Source organism: Melospiza georgiana, chromosome 29, assembly GCF_028018845.1.
Source record: "Melospiza georgiana isolate bMelGeo1 chromosome 29, bMelGeo1.pri, whole genome shotgun sequence".
NCBI classification, from domain to species: Eukaryota; Metazoa; Chordata; class Aves; order Passeriformes; family Passerellidae; genus Melospiza; species Melospiza georgiana.
The window spans coordinates 2618278-2635102 of NC_080458.1; the positions used below are offsets into that span (position 1 = coordinate 2618278).

A 16825-nucleotide genomic window follows, 5' to 3' on the forward strand; every position below is an offset into this window, starting at 1 on the left:
TTGAAGCCAGTTAAGTTCTGTTAATTTACAAATAAGTCTGCTAAGTTAAATATTTTAAGTGCTTTAAGTGTATACTATTTTCTCACCACTCCAAGTCAACAAAGGACTGAGAATCGCCCAGCTGATGCCATTTCAGCCAAATGACTAAAGGATTACAGACTGTAAAACTGATTTTGAACTTTTCTGAGAGGCCCGGGGAAGGGGTGGATGTGAAAATCTCAAGGACAAAAAGGATTGTTTTCAGACTTGCCGTTCACCTCCTCTCCAGGTTCACATGAATGAAAACAGCTAACAGCTTTCTTTTCTTAGTCCAATTACCACCTATCTTGCAATGCCTGATAAGGCAGGACATTGTGGCTCAGCTGAGGGTGGGTTTAACCCTTTGGGATAAAACGCCGTTGCCGGAGGACCAGAGAACTGATTGACATTATTGAATCATTATCATCTTTCCATATAAAAGGACCGGCAAGAGAGAATTGTCTTGAATGTCACAGCCCAAATTGTGCCGCTTGGGTTGCACTGTGTTGTGGGGGTTGTGACAGGACCTTTTGGGTGAATCAGTTGTCACATTTTCGTTTATGGTGTAATACCTGTAATTATAGACATAACTGGGAACATAATTGGGAGTGGGCACTACGGAATGAAACAGGACTAAACACTGCCTCAGCTTTAGGTCTTTATGAGTCACATGAGCAGAAAATCTTAGCTTATTATCGGTGGGAGGTACAGTGTATTTTGAAAAGGATTAAAGCTCAAAGTGCATCATATATTACCTCTGTAAGGTGTAAAAAACTGGTGCCTTTAACACAGCATTCCGTTGTAGGGCCTATAAAAGGAGATCCCAATCAGGCATTAGACAATTGCATTAGAAGGTTACAAAGGTGTGGTCTTCAGGTCTCAGCAACAGTAAGGTTAAAAACAGATATAAGAAAAAGAAGGTCAAAGTAAAAACAGAAAAATGAGGTTTACTTTTATTATATTACTTGGTGTAGTGGTAGCTGAAGAATTAAAGGTAACACATTTTAGTCAACCTAGAGATAATGTATGGCTAACACTTGCTAGGCAGATTAATCAGACATCGCTTTGTCTCAGCATTGGAGGAGTTACTAACCCTTTTCGAACATGTTTGGTAGGACTTCCAGTATAGGCTCCTTAAGAATTCTGCAGTTTTATTAATAACCGTGCCTTATGTATGCGCAGTATGATAAATATCAAATTGCCTAAAGGGTATACTGCCAGTCAAAGTGACGGCTATCATCAATGCCTGTTAATTCAATCCCTTAATGCTCCTTTGCATTCTCCACCTGAGGAGTTGGAGCTTTTCAGAAGTGCAAATGCTAGCATGACCAGCACTTCCAATAGTGAGTGGTTCAGCTTTGATTACTCTAATCCTCAAAAGATGAATCAACATAAACAAACATGGGCTACTCTGGATTCAGCTCTAAAGCCAAACATAGTGTCTAAACAACTCTACAATCATTGTAAAGGCTCTAGCATCATGACACCTAAGAAATTACCTAAGGGCATATTTCTAATTTGTGGAGATAGAGCCTGGAATGGTATACCTGCCCAGCCTCAGGGTGGACCTTGTTATTTAGGCAAGTTATCACTATTCCACCCTAATATATCTGTGCTAATGCAATTAAGCCATAAGATAAGCAGGCAAAAGCGTAGCTTACATAATTTAGACTGTAGTCAAATAGGAGATCCGTGGTTCTGGAGTAAATTTAAGCAAGTGATGGTTTCAGCTTTCCTACCATGGGGTGCTGCTAGCAAAGCATTGACTCTAGCAAAACAAATAGGGTGTTGGGCTAAGGGTGAACTGAATAAAACTTCACAGATATTAGATATGTTAACTTCAGATGTACAAAGTGTTAATCACGCTGTTCTACAAAATAGAGCTGCTATAGATTTCTTATTATTAGCACAAGGCCATGGGTGTGAAGAGTTTGAAGGAATGTGTTGCATGAACTTATCTGATCATTCTGTATCTATTCATGCTAAGTTAGAAGAGCTACGGCTAGGATTCAACAAACTTAAGGAAGAAGAAGGATTAAGTATTGATGAGTGGCTTAAAAGCTTAGGACTGGGACCATGGCTAAGAAACCTTGTAATATATGCTATAGGGATATTAGGTGTACTCTTATTGCTTTTACTTATATTACCTTGTTTTTGTAGCTGTATTCAAAGGATGGTTAGTAGGATGATAGAGAAAACCTGGCAGGCTAACCTCCTTTCTCAAAAAGAAAAAAGCGGGGGAAATGTCGGGAGTTTAGTTCAAGCATGGCTTAAAGAAAAAGGCCATGAACATGGCTTAAAGAAAAAGGCCATGAAGCCATACAATTGAGAGAAAAGTAACAGGTAGCTGTGAAGCAGTTCCCAGCCTGACTTCTATAAACAATTAGACTCTTTCGGGCATCACTGTATAAACAATAAAGTTCTCAGGCAGTCTTCTCATAACAAGTGTAACACTCTCTCTGGGAAAAGATGGCACCCTGAGAACAGATGTGGAAGTTTTGGGAACCGTTCATAACACAGTGAGAACACTGGTTTTGTTTTGTGTAAACAATCAACGGTGTAGTAAAACAAAAGGTGTGGTTAGAGTTTTCTCTGTTAGCCTATCATAAACCTGTATTACAGAATATGCATGAAGTTCGTTAACACTATTATTTAAATAGTGTTAAACTGACTGATCGATCAATAAATCGAGTTCGATGCATCACAGGATGGTCGTTCTCCCCTCACTTCAACACAAGTTCATTTATTTCAAATAAATACAATGTGAAAATCCTCATTTACATGAAGTTTCTGGGTCACAAAAAGGGGGATAATTTTAAATTGGAGGTAACGAATACCATCTGTGCTTTGAAGACAACAGCATCAGAATTGGAAGAAAGATAAATAAGGAGAAACTTGGCCTGTCATGATGTGCACCAGGGGCCAATGACGGAAGGAAGCTGGAAGTGTGTGGTAGCTGAAAAGGATCGAGACATCAGAGCCCTGAGAGATTTCTTGAGCTCCTGGTTCCTCAGGCTATAGATGAGGGCGTTCAGGGCTGGAGGCACCACCGAGTACAGAACTGACAGTGCCAGATCCAGGGATGGGGAGGAGATGGAGGGGGGCTTCACGTAGGCAAATATGCCAGTGCTGACAAAGAGACCATGGCCAGGTGAGGGAGGCAGGTGGAAAAGGCTTTGTGCCGTCCCTGCTCAGAGGGGATCCTCAGCACAGCCCTGAAGATCTGCACATAGGAGAAAACAATGAACGCAAAACAGACAAAACCTAAACAGGCAATAACTACGATGAGCCCAAATTCCCTGAGATAAGAATTGGAGCAGGAGAGCTTGAGGATCTGTGGGATTTCAGAGAAGAACTGGCCCAGGGTATTGCCATGGCACAGGGGCAGGGAAAATGTATCGGGCATTTGCAGCCGAGCATGGAGAAAGGCACTGGCCCAGGCAGCTGCTGCCATGTGGGCACAAGCTCTGCTGCCCAGGAGGGTCCCGTAGTGCAGGGGTTTGCAGATGGACACGTAGCGGTCGTAGCACATGACGGTCAGGAGTGAATACCCTGCTGTGATAAAGAACATAAAGAAAAAGAGCTGTGTGGCACATCCAGTGTAGGAGATGTTCCAGGTGTCCCAGAGGGAATTGTGCATGGCTTTAGGGATAGTGGTGCAGATGGAGCCCAGGTCGCTGAGGGCCAGGTTGAGCAGGAAGAGGAACATGGGCGTGTGCAGGTGGTGGCCGCAGGCTATGGCGCTGATGATGAGGCCGTTGCCCAGGAGGGCAGCCAGGGAGATGCCCAGCAAGAGGCAGAAGTGCAGGAGCTGCAGCTGCCGTGTGTCTGCCAATGCCAGCAGGAAGAAGTGCCTGATGGAGCTGCTGTTGGACATTTGCAATGTCTTGGCGTGGAGATCTGTAAAAAATGTAATCATGCAATAGCTGTGTTTGGAGAGGGACTTTAAATATTCCAGCACAGCCTGGGGGAACTTCCCCCCACTGCCTGCCCAGGGCTCTGCTGCCTGGAGCTGTCCCTGCCAGCAGCTGACTCCCTGTGCCCAGTGCTGGGCCCTGCCAGTGCTGCCAGAGCCCAGCCCAGCCCTGGGGGTCAGCTCTGCCCTGCAGTGCCCTCCCAGCTCTGGCACTGCCCAGGGGCAGCTCTGGCTCTGCAGGCTCTGATGGCAACATCAAAGCAACCCTGAGGAGGCTGGGAAAGCGATACTGATGCTGCCTGTGAGAGACCCTCTGCTGATTTCTGTCACTAGCTGGTTTGTTAAGATCTGAGACAACATTTTTTTATTTTTTTAAACCTCAACCAGAGATGAATATCGATAGACAATTTCCCATCCAGGCAACCGAGAGCAGTACTTAAATAAAACAGGATTTTCCCTTGTGTGCAGCCCTTGACTCGCTGTGCTCCCTTTATAATGTACTTGGAAATGTTCTGCAGTTAAATGTCATGCTGGGAGAACTGCTCATCAATGCAGCATCCTCCCCACACTATGACAACACTCCCAAGCCTGACCAGCTGTCTCCTCGCAGCCAGATCTTGTCCCTCAGTGCTGGGAGCAGCTGCCAGGGCTGGCTGAGAGCTGTCCCTGGAAGGCAGCAGAGTCCCTGCCCAGCACAGCGCCCGGGGCTGCAGGACCCTGCTCTGCAGGACAGCCCTGGGCACCCCTGGCTGCTCTGCACAAGAGACAATCAGAGAATGTACTCACAGGGTCTGTAGGCAGTGGGATGCTCCATCTTTAGGAGATGTCTCCAGGAGCTGCAGCTGCATTGTCCTGCAGCCAGAGGTTCCTGTGCCAAGGGCTGGCATTGATTGTGCCCCAGGCACTTCTCAGCACCTTCCCAGCCCAGACTGATTGAAGATCTCTGTGCCTCTGTGCTGTGCCCTGGGTGGCTGCAGGCAGTGCCCCAGCCCTGCTGGGCTGGCACAGGAGCTGCTCATCAAGAGAAATGTGCTTTTGAAGCTCTTCTTGGTTACCAGGAGCTGCCTCTGTGCCAGGAGCCTAGCCCATCTCAGCAGCACAGACACAGCACAGGGACTTTAATGAGCCTCTGGGGCTTTGTGCTCAGGCCCTGAACATCAGTCCCTGTGAGGGAGCTGAAGAAACCTCTCCAGAACTCCTAGGCAGAATCCAACTCCAAAGTTTCTTGGACTTGTAATGGGTCTCACTGAGGGACATGACTGGGGAAGTGTCCCCAGGCCCCAGGATGAGGAGAGAACGGGAGGCAGTGATGACAGGTGGGGAAAAAGAGAAGCCAAGTCTTGGTGCCCTGGGGCAGAGCAGCAGGGTCTGTGTCACCAAGGGCTGGGAGGAGACACCTTGTCCTGGGGCCCAGGGACCTCCTGGCACAGCCCCAGCCAGGCTGGGCACTGTCAGCCCCTTGTCCTGCCCTCAGCATCCCCCCTAGCCCACATCCCAGTGGCCTCAAAGATCTGCTGGAAGGAGTCCCTGGGGACCCTTGCTCAGGAATGGCCCTGGGGGCTCCTGGATGCTCCCAGGGACTGCAGGTTTTCCAAAGGACCTTGGTTTACCTTTTGCCTCGGAGTCTCTGAGAGCTTTCTGAAATCATGCCCTCCAGTTATCTGCTGTAATTAGTCTCTGGAGAGGCTTTGTCAGTAACAACACTCAGTGGGGCTATTAATGCCTTGAGATACTCAAGGATTTTAAGGTGCTTTATGGATTTAAGAATACTTTTAGGTATTCTTAAATACCAAAAATCCAATCTTTAAGGATTTTCCTTCCCACACTGAGTCTCTGAGAGGTTTTTGTGCCATCTGGGCCTCCAGTTCTCTCATCCAAGGAGTCCAAATTTGGGTGCCAAATGTCGCAATGAGGGTGGCTGTGACAAACCTTTCTGGTTCCCCAACTTCAGGGCAAGGGTGGTAAAAATGAAAAGAAGCAAAAGAAGCAGATGCTGGGAAGATGAAACAGGAAAGCCTTATTAATATGATTGCCTGGCAATACATTTTTAAAATATGGAAACTATAAGTGAGATTGAAATGAAAGCAAGCTTTGAGATACCTTAGTTACTGAACGACTGGAAAACTATGGTATGGCTGGCTGAAGGTAATCCCCTTTTGATGAAACAATACCCCCTGCTTGCAGATAGGTCCACGGGTCAGAGCAGACCCTACTAGCTTGGCAGAAGGGGTCCAAAGAGTAGTTTTTAGTGTTTAAAATGTAACACAGTATGGTAATGTAATTATTCCTATAGGCCATATGTAAATGCTGTAAGATTTGTATCTTGTAATAGATTGGTTAGTGAAAATTAGAATATGCAGCACAGAAGAAGATTTATTGCATAGTAATGGGAACTCCTCTCCTCTTTTGGGCATCCATTTTGAGTGCCTCTTTTGAGGTCCTCTTTTGGCCTGCTCCGAGCTATGGCTGGCAGCTCCAAACAAGGCCCCCGCACCCACACCCTTTGCAATAAACCACACATTCCAAGACCTGGCTTGAGACATCTCTTGTCTCTGTCCATCCCAACTGTCCTAGCCCCCGATGCTCCTACAAGCAGGATCAATGGACTTGCCCAAAAAGAACTTTAGTAACAGGGTGAAAAACAATAAACATGGAGAAGTCGAGCACAGTACAAGGGGCAGGATCCAAAGACCTGAGATAAAGGTGAAGCAACAACATACACACTTGAGGGTACAATACTGTAGAACAATAACCACAGAGGGGAAACAAGTAACCAATAGGGGAGGAGAACTTGGACAACTTAGCATAACAACACTAAAGGCATATGGGGGAACTCTCAAACTTACCCTAAGTTAAACTAAGGATTCCCAGGGCTTGAAACTCATGCCCATTCTTCCGGGATAAAATCTGGCTGACTCTGAGTTTCAGCTGGGCTAACTACCACACCAGTGCTTTGCTCTGGTCCCTTGGGGCCATGTGGCCCAATAGAGCCCCAATGATGTCCTTGGTTCCACAATGCTCCACAGTGTCACATTGGTCCCTTGGATCCATGGTGCTCTGCAGTGCCACAATGGCCCCTTCATTTCACAAGGCTCCCAAATGTCACACTGGTCTCCATAGGAAGGAAAGCACGGAGTCCCCATGTTTCAGGAGCTGATGAACGGTAAACACCAAGGCAAGCCTGACCTGTCTGTCCTGGCAGGTTTTCTTGGAGCAACCCTTGAATATTTGAAATTATGAATGCGGAGTCCTAATTTCAGACATTTGTGCCTGGAGAAGAGGAATGGGGTTTTTTCCATAAGAAGAAAAGCACAGAGTCTTTTCCAGTGTTTGGAAAATAGGTGAGTTCTGCCCCTTAGGAGTCAAAGACCAACCAGACTTGTCTGTCCAGCCAAACTTTTGTCTGGGAGCAATCCTTTAATACACAGAAATTTGGAGGTGGAATCCTAATTTTAGCCATGGATGCCTGGAAAAAATGGACAGTTCTTTTCCATAAAAGGAAAAGCCCAGAGCCCCAGTGTTTCAGGGGCAGATGGGAATGATCAGCCAGATTCCAAGGGGCAGATTCCAAGATCAGCCAGACCTGTCAGGTGACCCCTGGGGTGCCAAGGCAGCCACACCTATTTCATGTTACCTTGATTCCACAGGGCCCTGCAGTGTCACAATACCTCCTTGCTTCCATGAGGCCTTGCAGTGCCACAATGGTTCTCTTGCTTCCATGATGCCCTCAGGTGTCATAATGGCCCCTTGATTACACAAGTCCTGAAGGATCTTAATGGTCTCCATGGTTCCACAAGGCCCCACAGTGTCACAATGGTCTATTTGTTCCATGAAGCCTTGCCGTTTCCAATGCCCTCCCCAATGGTTCCACTAGTTCCCATAGTGTCACAATGGCCCTTTCCTTCCATGAGGCCCCACAGTGTCACAAGGGTCTCCATGATTCCAAGGGGCCTTGCAATGCCACAATGCTCTCCATGGATCCACGGTGCCTTGCAGGATCACAATGGCCCTTTGGCTCCACAAGGCCCTGAAATGCAGCAGTGGCCTCTTGGCTCCACAAAGCTCCACTGCTTCACATTGGGACCATGCAGCCCAACAGAACCACAAAGATGTCCTTGGTTCCACGAGGCCCCACAGTGTCACAATGGCCCTTTGGATCCATGGTACCCTGCAGTGTCACAATGTTCTCCTTGGTTCCAGAAGTTCCTACAGTGTAACAGGTTCCACAAGGGCCTGCAGTGTCACCATGGCCCATTGGTTCCACAATGCTCCCCAGTGTCACAATGGTCTCCATAGGAAGGAAACAAGTGAATACCAGCGGTGCAGGGGTATAGGTGGCATGTGAGTCATAGTAAAATATATGTATTGTATAGGTGGCCTTGCCCCGATAAGTCCTGCATGTTCTAATGGGGCTAATTCCCAGGTGCCCATGGCTCTCCACATCAGCGCGGCAGCTCTGTGGGACCAGAGCTGTGCGTCAGTATCGTGCCCCGTGCAGCTGCAGCAGGCTCAGGAAACAGAGGGGCCCGAGGGTGCCAGTGCTCTCCGCCTGTCTGGCAGAGCCCACTGGACAGGCTGTACAGGGCAAGGGGCCCTACAGGCCGGTGAGCACCGAGCTCTCAAGGCAGTTGTGCCCCTTACCCGTCACACATTGGGGCACAGCGCAGGAGGCTATTCACCACGGGGGCAGGGTGTTCTTCAGCGAGGCTGAAGAACAATGGCCATTTGCAGACCGGCGTCCACAGACTCACAGGACGTGAGTCTCTGCAGCACGGCACTCACCATGGCTTGCACCTGGAGGAAGTGGCATGGGGAAGACTTGGAGTGCTGTCCAAGGGAGCAACTTGCCCAGCTTCCCCCAAGAAGTGCTTGCCTTCCCAGCCCACTGTGATGGGGCTGAGGGGGGCCAGCAGACATGGCTTTAGGGGCCACGTGATCCTGGGAGGCCTTCAGCCCTGGCCCCAGGCTGCTGCAGAGAATAAAAACCCTTCTGGAAAAACTCCAGAGTAGGTCTAAGACTCACAGTGAGCGTGGGCATGGCCACAGTCTCTGGGATGCCCTGTGGGATGGTGTTGGTGGTGGCCGTGCCCTCTGTCAGGGCCATGTCAGCCTCCTCCCAGCCCTCATCCATTTCCCAGTCAGAGCTGGCGGCCAGGTCAGAGGACGCTGTGCTGGCAGCAGCCTCTGCCCTCAGCTCACTGGGCCTGGATTCAGGCTGGGCCGTGCCCTCGGGTGTGGGGCCGCTGGTCTTTTTGTGCTGAAGGCACAGGAACCTCCGCAGTGTCTGTAGCAGAAGGACAGGCGGGAAGAGAGAGACGTTCCATGGTCTGCTCCAAGCACAGGGCTTGGCTGGACAGTGCCAGCAGGCCCAGCCCAGGTGGGGATGGCGGCAGGTACCTGCGCTGCTCGGTGGAAGCGGCCACGGATGGGCTCCTGCTCTTGAGTCTGGTCCTTGGCTGCATCTGGCAAAGAGAGAGCTCAGCCAGAGCTGAGGGGCTGTGGGAGAGGCCGGAGAACACAGCCCAGCCCTGCGCTCCCCAGGCAGGGACAGCCCCCCGGGAGCCCAGGGGACGGAGCATGGCCATCGGTGGGGGCAGCCCCAGCCCCTGTCCCATCCCATCCATGGGCGTGTCTGCAGGGATGGGATGGGATGGGATGGGATGGGGCCAGGATGGCTACAGGCACCGGCCCTGCGGCCCAGCTCCACCACTCACTGTCCTGCAGTGGCTGCAACTGCTGCAGCTGTGCAGGCTGCTGCGCTGGGGCAGCTGCAGGGCCTTTGCTTTTTTTGCCCCGAAGCCTCTTGAACAGGCTGAGCAGTCTGCCTGCCATCCTGCTGTCTGACCTCAAGGGCACCTTCGAGACAGATGCCTCGGCAAAGGCCCGAGTCAGCGAGTGCTGCAGTCGTGCCTTGCAGGCACCTCCAACAGAGGAGCCTCAGGAAAGCTACAGGACAGCAACTCCTGCACTCGAGGTCTCCTGCCACAATGACAGGAGACTCCTGGTGAACGATGGAGGTTCCCACAGCCTGGCCACGAGGGCACCGGCTGCAGGGATGGAAGATGCCTCGGAAAAGCTCCAGGTCAGCAATCAGTGAGCCGGCTGTGCGGGGACACCTCACAGCACCGCTCTGTCACCTCCTGTCCTGTCACGTGCACCAAGCACTGTGGCGTTGCCTCGTCACCGCCAGCACCCATGTCACCATGTGTCACAAAGGGTCCTGTTCCATTCTGTTCCATGGTAACCGTGCTGTGCCATGTCAGCAAGGGCCCTTGGACACACTACCAACTGCCCTGAGGGCACCCCCACCCCACCCAAAATACCTCTGATTGGAAGAAATCCATTGCCCCAAGTGTCTAAGACAGCCTTGGACACACCAAGCCCAGCCAAATGCTCAGGGAAGGACTCTCCACAGTGCCAGGCCAGCACAGCCTAGCTTGGTGCTGGCTCTGGAACAGAGCAGCCTCCAGCAAGCACAGGGCAAACACATCTTGCCAAGAGTTAAAACACACCAGAGAGGGGAGGTGGCATGAATGTGTGCATCAAGGCCTTTGAATTCACAGCTCCCCAAGAGAGCTTTGGGGCACTCGGCTGGACAAACAGGATCTGGCTCAGACCTGTGCTCAAAGGTGGGCAACAAACCCTGCTACAGGTGCTTGGCTTGGTCTCTGCAGGCCCAGGCAGATGCCCAAGCTGCTCTTCACATCCTTGCCCTGCCCCTCTGCCAAGTGCATGGGGCCTCAAGGACTGAAGGAAACACAGGGAGTCAAATGGAGACACTTGCACCTGTCTCACTGGGGGCTCCTGGGAAAGCAGTTTCCTTGGGAATCAAGCCCCTCTCTTCCAGGGGCACTTCCCCAAATGTGTACATTTCCTGGGCAGCACCAACACACTCTTAAGTGTGGGGTGCAGAAGTTCATGGACATCACACCATGACCAATATGATCCAGTGAAGCTAAATTTATTATTTCTAAAAAGACTCTATTTATAATAAATCTCTACTGTCCACGCGTCTCTAGCTAATGCATGATTGGTTAGTCCTAGCTGTTCACACGACTAAAATAGAATGCTGATTGGATTACCTAATTTTTCATGCATCTTGCTGGGGTTGTCTGGCCACCCCTGGCTCACTTTCCCAAGCTTGCTGACAAACTTGCTGAGTCCTGATGACTCTTCTTCTTGTATCTTTTTCAAGGATATACCGACCCCATTTCTGATTATGTCCATAATTCATTCTTTGTGAACGTGTTCATTGTCCATTATTACAAGCAGGCTGGATTCAGTGCATTGGCTAAATATGGCCCTTGTCTTGCCAGAACTCCTCAACCTGCAAAATATCTTCAACAGTTCCCCGCTTTTTTTTTGCACAAGCCAGACTGATTTAAAAGCACAGTCAATTACTTTTTGCACACAGCACAGTAAGCAAGGCACTATAAGCAGAATTGAAAAAAGAATACCAAGACAATAATATGTAGAATTATTTATTAATTACATAGCCAAGAATACAAAATACAGGCAATAATACATAATGCCAAAGCATACAAAGTCCTTGAGACAGCCTATTATTCCCCAGGACTTTAGCCACTCATCAAAAGTATTCTAAACAACTGTCAGCTTTTTCACATTCTCCTTAAGCAATGACAGTTTCTTGTGAATAGATTCAGAGTGGTCAGAGAGATTCATGCAACACATCCCTTCAAAATCTTCACACCCATCTCCTTGTGCTAGCAACAAAAAATCTATAGCAGCCCTATCCTGTAACACAGCGTGGTGTATGCTACCTACATCAGTAGTGGGCTCATTCAGTATTGCAGATCTAATGTTAATTTGTTTTCCTGTCCAACAGGCCAATCGTTTGAATTATGTAAGGGCCTTTGATGAAGCTAATCCTGGTGTAAAAAGTGATGCCAATTTAACCGAAGGCCAATTTCACAATTCTACATTATCGTTGCAGTCTGAGCCTAATGGATGCACCCTATGTTTTGGACATTGGAATTTGTGCCTGATGTCATCAGGCATCTGTTGAATGCTAGGGGCAAACAGTGTCAATTTCCCAAAATAGCATGGTCTTCCTAATGCTTTCCGAGGAATTGCAGGCCAAGCTTTATCTTCACAAAAGAGAAATGAAAGTAGAAAAAAAGTTATTGTAGAAGTTTTTGTAGAAGGGACTTTTCTCTCAAATGATGTAGAAACTTTTCCTGTAGTAACTAATGCTGCAAGTAGAGTTTAAAAATCTTTGAATTGGAAGATGTTAGGAAAGTTGAGAGCTGCAATTTCACAATTTGGTTGAAAATCTCAATTTGCACTGTCACTTCTGCAGTATATTTTTCCATCTAACACGTTAATTCCAGCTGATGTGCATACCCTAATAAGACTTATAATGCCACCCCATTAGCAGGTGATGCGTCATAAAAGCTGGGAGGAAAAGTGTGCTCAAGAAGCAGCAAGACCTAGAGTGCAGGGTGATCCTCTGTATAGTTTAAGAGCACAACAGTTCCTTGGCAAGGGGCCCTGGGCTACTGCCACTGCCCAGGCTGGGAGCATTGATCAAGTCTTACAGATGAGCCAACAACTAGCATATAATGCTATCCTTGCACTTCCAGATAAGTTACACACTATGTCTTTTACACAGATTTGTCAAAGAAAGAATGAAGACTTTGATAAATTTGTAGACAAATTGCATGAAGCTATCTATAATCATTCTGATTTAAATTCAGACACAAAGATACAATTGTATAGACTTTGGGATCATTACTCCATTCCAAATAGCTTTCCCTTCAGTCACAAGAGCCTTCCATCTCTTCCAAAAATTGCCTGCTGAAACTCTTCTGCTCCCTTCCAAATCAGTTCACTACTCCAGCATAACCTTTGAAGCATGGACAGATGACTCTTCAACTAATTATAGTAGAAAAGAAGGGTATTTATTGCAGCCCTGGTCACATGTGAACTAGTTTCCAAAGACACGTGCAAGGAGTTGCAGACTCCTGCTCTCTATTTCTACAGAAAAGGTTTTACATTAGATTTCTAAGGACGCGTAATACATAATTATCACCTGCCTGCTTCACATTTTTATCAGCTGAATATCTATTACAGCTGCGCAATTGTATTCCCTTAACTGGATTGGTGGGATTTTGAAATGAGGGAGTGGTTGTATGGGAGGAAGAAAGCCATCTTCCTCATGGTGAACTCTTCTCCCATGGCCAATTGGCAAGATCTTTTGACCTGCTGCTCATGGTCCAAGCCTCTCCTAACTGTTCAATTATTCTTAAGGCAAGGTATTTCTATGGTCTCTGCTTCTTCACAATTGCTTTCTCTACCCCTGGCACTCCTAACTTTATGTTCCTAATATATTTGGTACTCTTTAACTAAGGGACATGATTTCTGCTAGCTGTATTACTAACTTAGCTTCTTACCTCATTTGAAAATCTTAACTAAAACATGCAATTCTACTTTCCCAATTCTATTCCCAGCTGGCTCCTCAACTCATCTGCATTTTCAGTTATCCTAATTACATTTTCAGCTAACCCCTTGACTCACCTCAGGCACATCCTCGACTGCCTCTCTCCCAGCAGCTCAGAGCTGCATTGCACAGCCCTTGCTTTGTGCCAGAGAGCACAAAGCAGGTTGGCCTGCTGGGCCTGAATATTTCTGCCAAACACTCTGCATCTCACACCTTTGCTCTGGCTCAGTGCAGAACTGCAGGATTGCAGGTGCTTCCTCCCAGAGCTGTGTGAGGCGCTGGCTCCTGCAGATGGGCCCTGCCAAGCTGTCCCTGTCTCACGCTGGCCTCGCTTCCCTGGCACAAGTGCCGGGCCTGAAGGAGCTGCCCTGTGCTCCAGCCTGCCAAGCAGCCCGGCTCCCTCCCCCGGTGCCCAGAGTGCTGCACACACTGCTGACCTTTGCCAGGAGTTGCAGGGCAGCTGGCAGAAGAGGAGGAATCCTCAGCCAGCCCAGCAGCCCTCGGCTGCCCTTGGCCTTTCCCTGCTCCTGGGCACACTCCAGACGGCCAATGCCTCCAGGCCGGGCTGTGCCCAGCACGGCTGCGCTTCCCCTCGGCAGCAGCCAGCTGCCACCTGGGCTCTGAGAGCGGAGGATTCGCCCGCTCCCAGGAAGAGGCACCCAGGGCCCGGCTGCTGCCTCTTGCAGCTCCAAGAGCCTCTTTCCAGCCTGCCTCTGCCGGGGCTCAGGCTGCTCCGGCCTCTGCCGGGGCTCTGCTGGAGCTCCAGCCCGGGCAAGGCCAGGCCCGCTCTCACCTCACAGGCACTGACAGCTCTGCACCACAGGAGACCTTCCCGAGCACCCTCTCTGATCTTTCTGCTTTCTCACTTGAGCAAGGCTCTCCTCCAGCCAAAGAGATAATTGCATTTAGGGATACAAATCCAAGTGGCAGGAACCCCAATGCTCTCCAGTCACAGCTGAAGGCCTGCATCTGCACAAGATGTTTGGGCTGCCTCATTCTTCCTTTGGTTTTGCCTTCAAATGCCATTGTCCTTTCTGCCTCAACTAGAAATACCACAGCTGTGCCATAACCAGCCAGTGGGTCATATTCCAAAGGCAGTGTGGTCTGGAGAGGATGAATGAAGAAGAGCCCTCCTCACTTATGAAACCATACAAAAGAAGCCATATGTGTGACTTAGCACCAATAAAAAACAACTGATAATTCAGAAGGAAATGTTGAATTTTCTGAAGGGGTCAGAAGGAGGAGAATCTTCCAAATGAGTTGATCTTTCAGAAATTTTAATTAATTACAACCCTAATCTATAATCCTATGCTACAAATCTCTTCAACAACCCTACTCTACAATCCTACTCTAAACTGGTAACAGAGATAACATCTTGACTTGATTGTTACGTTCTCATCTCCTAGGGTTATTGTTAGGGTTTGGCTTAGGCTTAGGCTTAGGTTTAGGCTTAGGCTTAGGGTTGGGGTTAGGGTAAGGGCTAGGGATAGGGTAAGGATTAGGGATAGGGATAGGGTTAGGGTTTGGGTTTGGGTTAGCATTTAAGATTAGGGTTAGGGTTTAGGGTTAGGGTTTAGGGTTAGGGCTATTCTTCTTCTTCACTGAATTGATGAGTTGTGCCAGGATGAATGCTGGCTTGGCTGAAGTTACAAATGGATGCTGTCCACTGGAAAAAAAAAATACAATAAAGAACAGTGAACCACTACTTTCCAAGTTCAGTGCTTCAGAGACTCAATCAGGATACATCAAGTTCCTAGCAAGACCCAGAAAGAAGAGCAATGGGACCATCTGCTCCCCAGTCATCCCCAATGAGCAAGACCTTGCCATCACGGGCAAATGTGGCCCAGAATCCCACTTATCTGTTTATTGTGATGTCTTCATCACGCTGGGATTTTTGCCCTGCCAGTGCTCTAGAAATGGTGCTTTCTGTCCCTGGGTTTTCTTCCTTTCAGGAAACTCCAATGGCTCACATAGGTCCCTGCCTTTCAAAGACAGGCACTGTGCTAATTCCCACAGGGACAGAAAGCAGTGTCTACCTTTCCATGCCCATGTCCTCATGTGCTGGATGGCACCTTCCTTCCCAGCAGGGCCAGCCCAGTGGCACTGGGTCCTGCAGTTCCTCTCTGCCACACAACCTGGCAGTAACCCTGGCACAGTTCCCGTCTGCTTGAGCGTGCCAGGCAGCAGATGGGGCTGGGACAAGTCCCTCCCAGCTGTCCCTGTTTGCGTGGCAGAAACCTCTAAGGGTGGGCTGGGGGGCACAAACCAGGGCCCCTCAGAGGCTCACAGTGAGCCACCCACAGCCCCTCCTGCCCACAGTCAAATCTCTGACTGCTCAGCTGGGACTGGCTTCCTTGGGTTCCTCCACCACCATTTCATGTCTCTGTACCCTGCATTGCTCTACTTCAATTCTTTTGCCATTAGATAAAACCGAACACCCCACCAAATCACAAAAGAGGGCAACAGAAACACTCAGAGGAGACTTTATTGCCACTTTCCAAGACTTCAGAGTGGCTTTGAAGAAAGTGGAAGATATCTTTTATAACAGGGCCAGTTACAATAGGATATGGACAAATATTTTTAAACACAAAGGGCATCTAATCAGAGTAGGTCTAAGGAAGAACTTGTTTTCTCGGAGCATGGTGCCACCCTGGCACAGCTTGCCCCAAGAGCTTGTAGGTGCCCCATCCCTGCAACCATTCTGGCTGTGGCGGCAAAGGGCTCTGAGCAACCTGATCTCTTTAAAGATGTCCCTGCTCATTGAAGGACACTTGCACCAGAGGACATTTACAGGACCCTGCCAGCCCAGCCCAGTCCAGGATTCCTCACCATTTTCATTTGAAGAGCACCAAGAGTGGAGGTGAGGAGGAAGAGGGCTCATCTGATGCCTTGGACTTGAGTGGAGGAGGAGCCCATCCCTCAGAGCCTGTTTCAGCTGCAGGCCCTTCACATTTTAACTGCAGGAGCTCCTTGGCAGACCAGCACCGCTCCTCATCTCTCTGCAGGCAGCAGCTCAGGAAGTCACGCAGCAAAGCTGAGAGGAGCTTGGGCTGCTGCAGCTTTGGGGTCCCCATTGTGGCTATCAGGTGTTCAGCCTGGAAAAAAAAACCACGAGGCTCCACCCACTGCTTTCACATCTCTAAGTGCTCTCCCAGATCCCTTTGTTTAACCTCTGCTCTGCAGTGGCAGTTTCTGCCCTGGCAGACACCCAGAGATGACTTTACCAACAAAAACGCCAAACCCCAATGCAGCCACAGCTTTTCCACCATCCCACAGATCTTGCCTCGGCAGCTGATTTCATTGACTGACCTAGTTAGTGGGAACTACATCACCACAAGCACATTTGCTTCTCTGAGGATTCACACCAGCTTGAGAGGCTTTTTGGAAGAGAGACTTTGCTATACAAATTTCAAGGATTAGTACAGGAAAGG

The 16825-nt window shown here is 49.0% G+C and overlaps 1 protein-coding gene and 1 pseudogene across 1 annotated transcript in view; one reads left to right on the forward strand and one right to left on the reverse strand.

The window, feature by feature from the left end:
* The window catches only part of LOC131094398 (zinc finger protein 850-like), a 672678-nt pseudogene that overhangs the window by 611045 nt on the left and 44808 nt on the right, over nucleotides 1–16825 (forward strand).
* The window catches only part of LOC131094375 (zinc finger protein 35-like), a 55390-nt gene that overhangs the window by 20186 nt on the left and 18379 nt on the right, over nucleotides 1–16825 (reverse strand). The window lies entirely within an intron of this gene.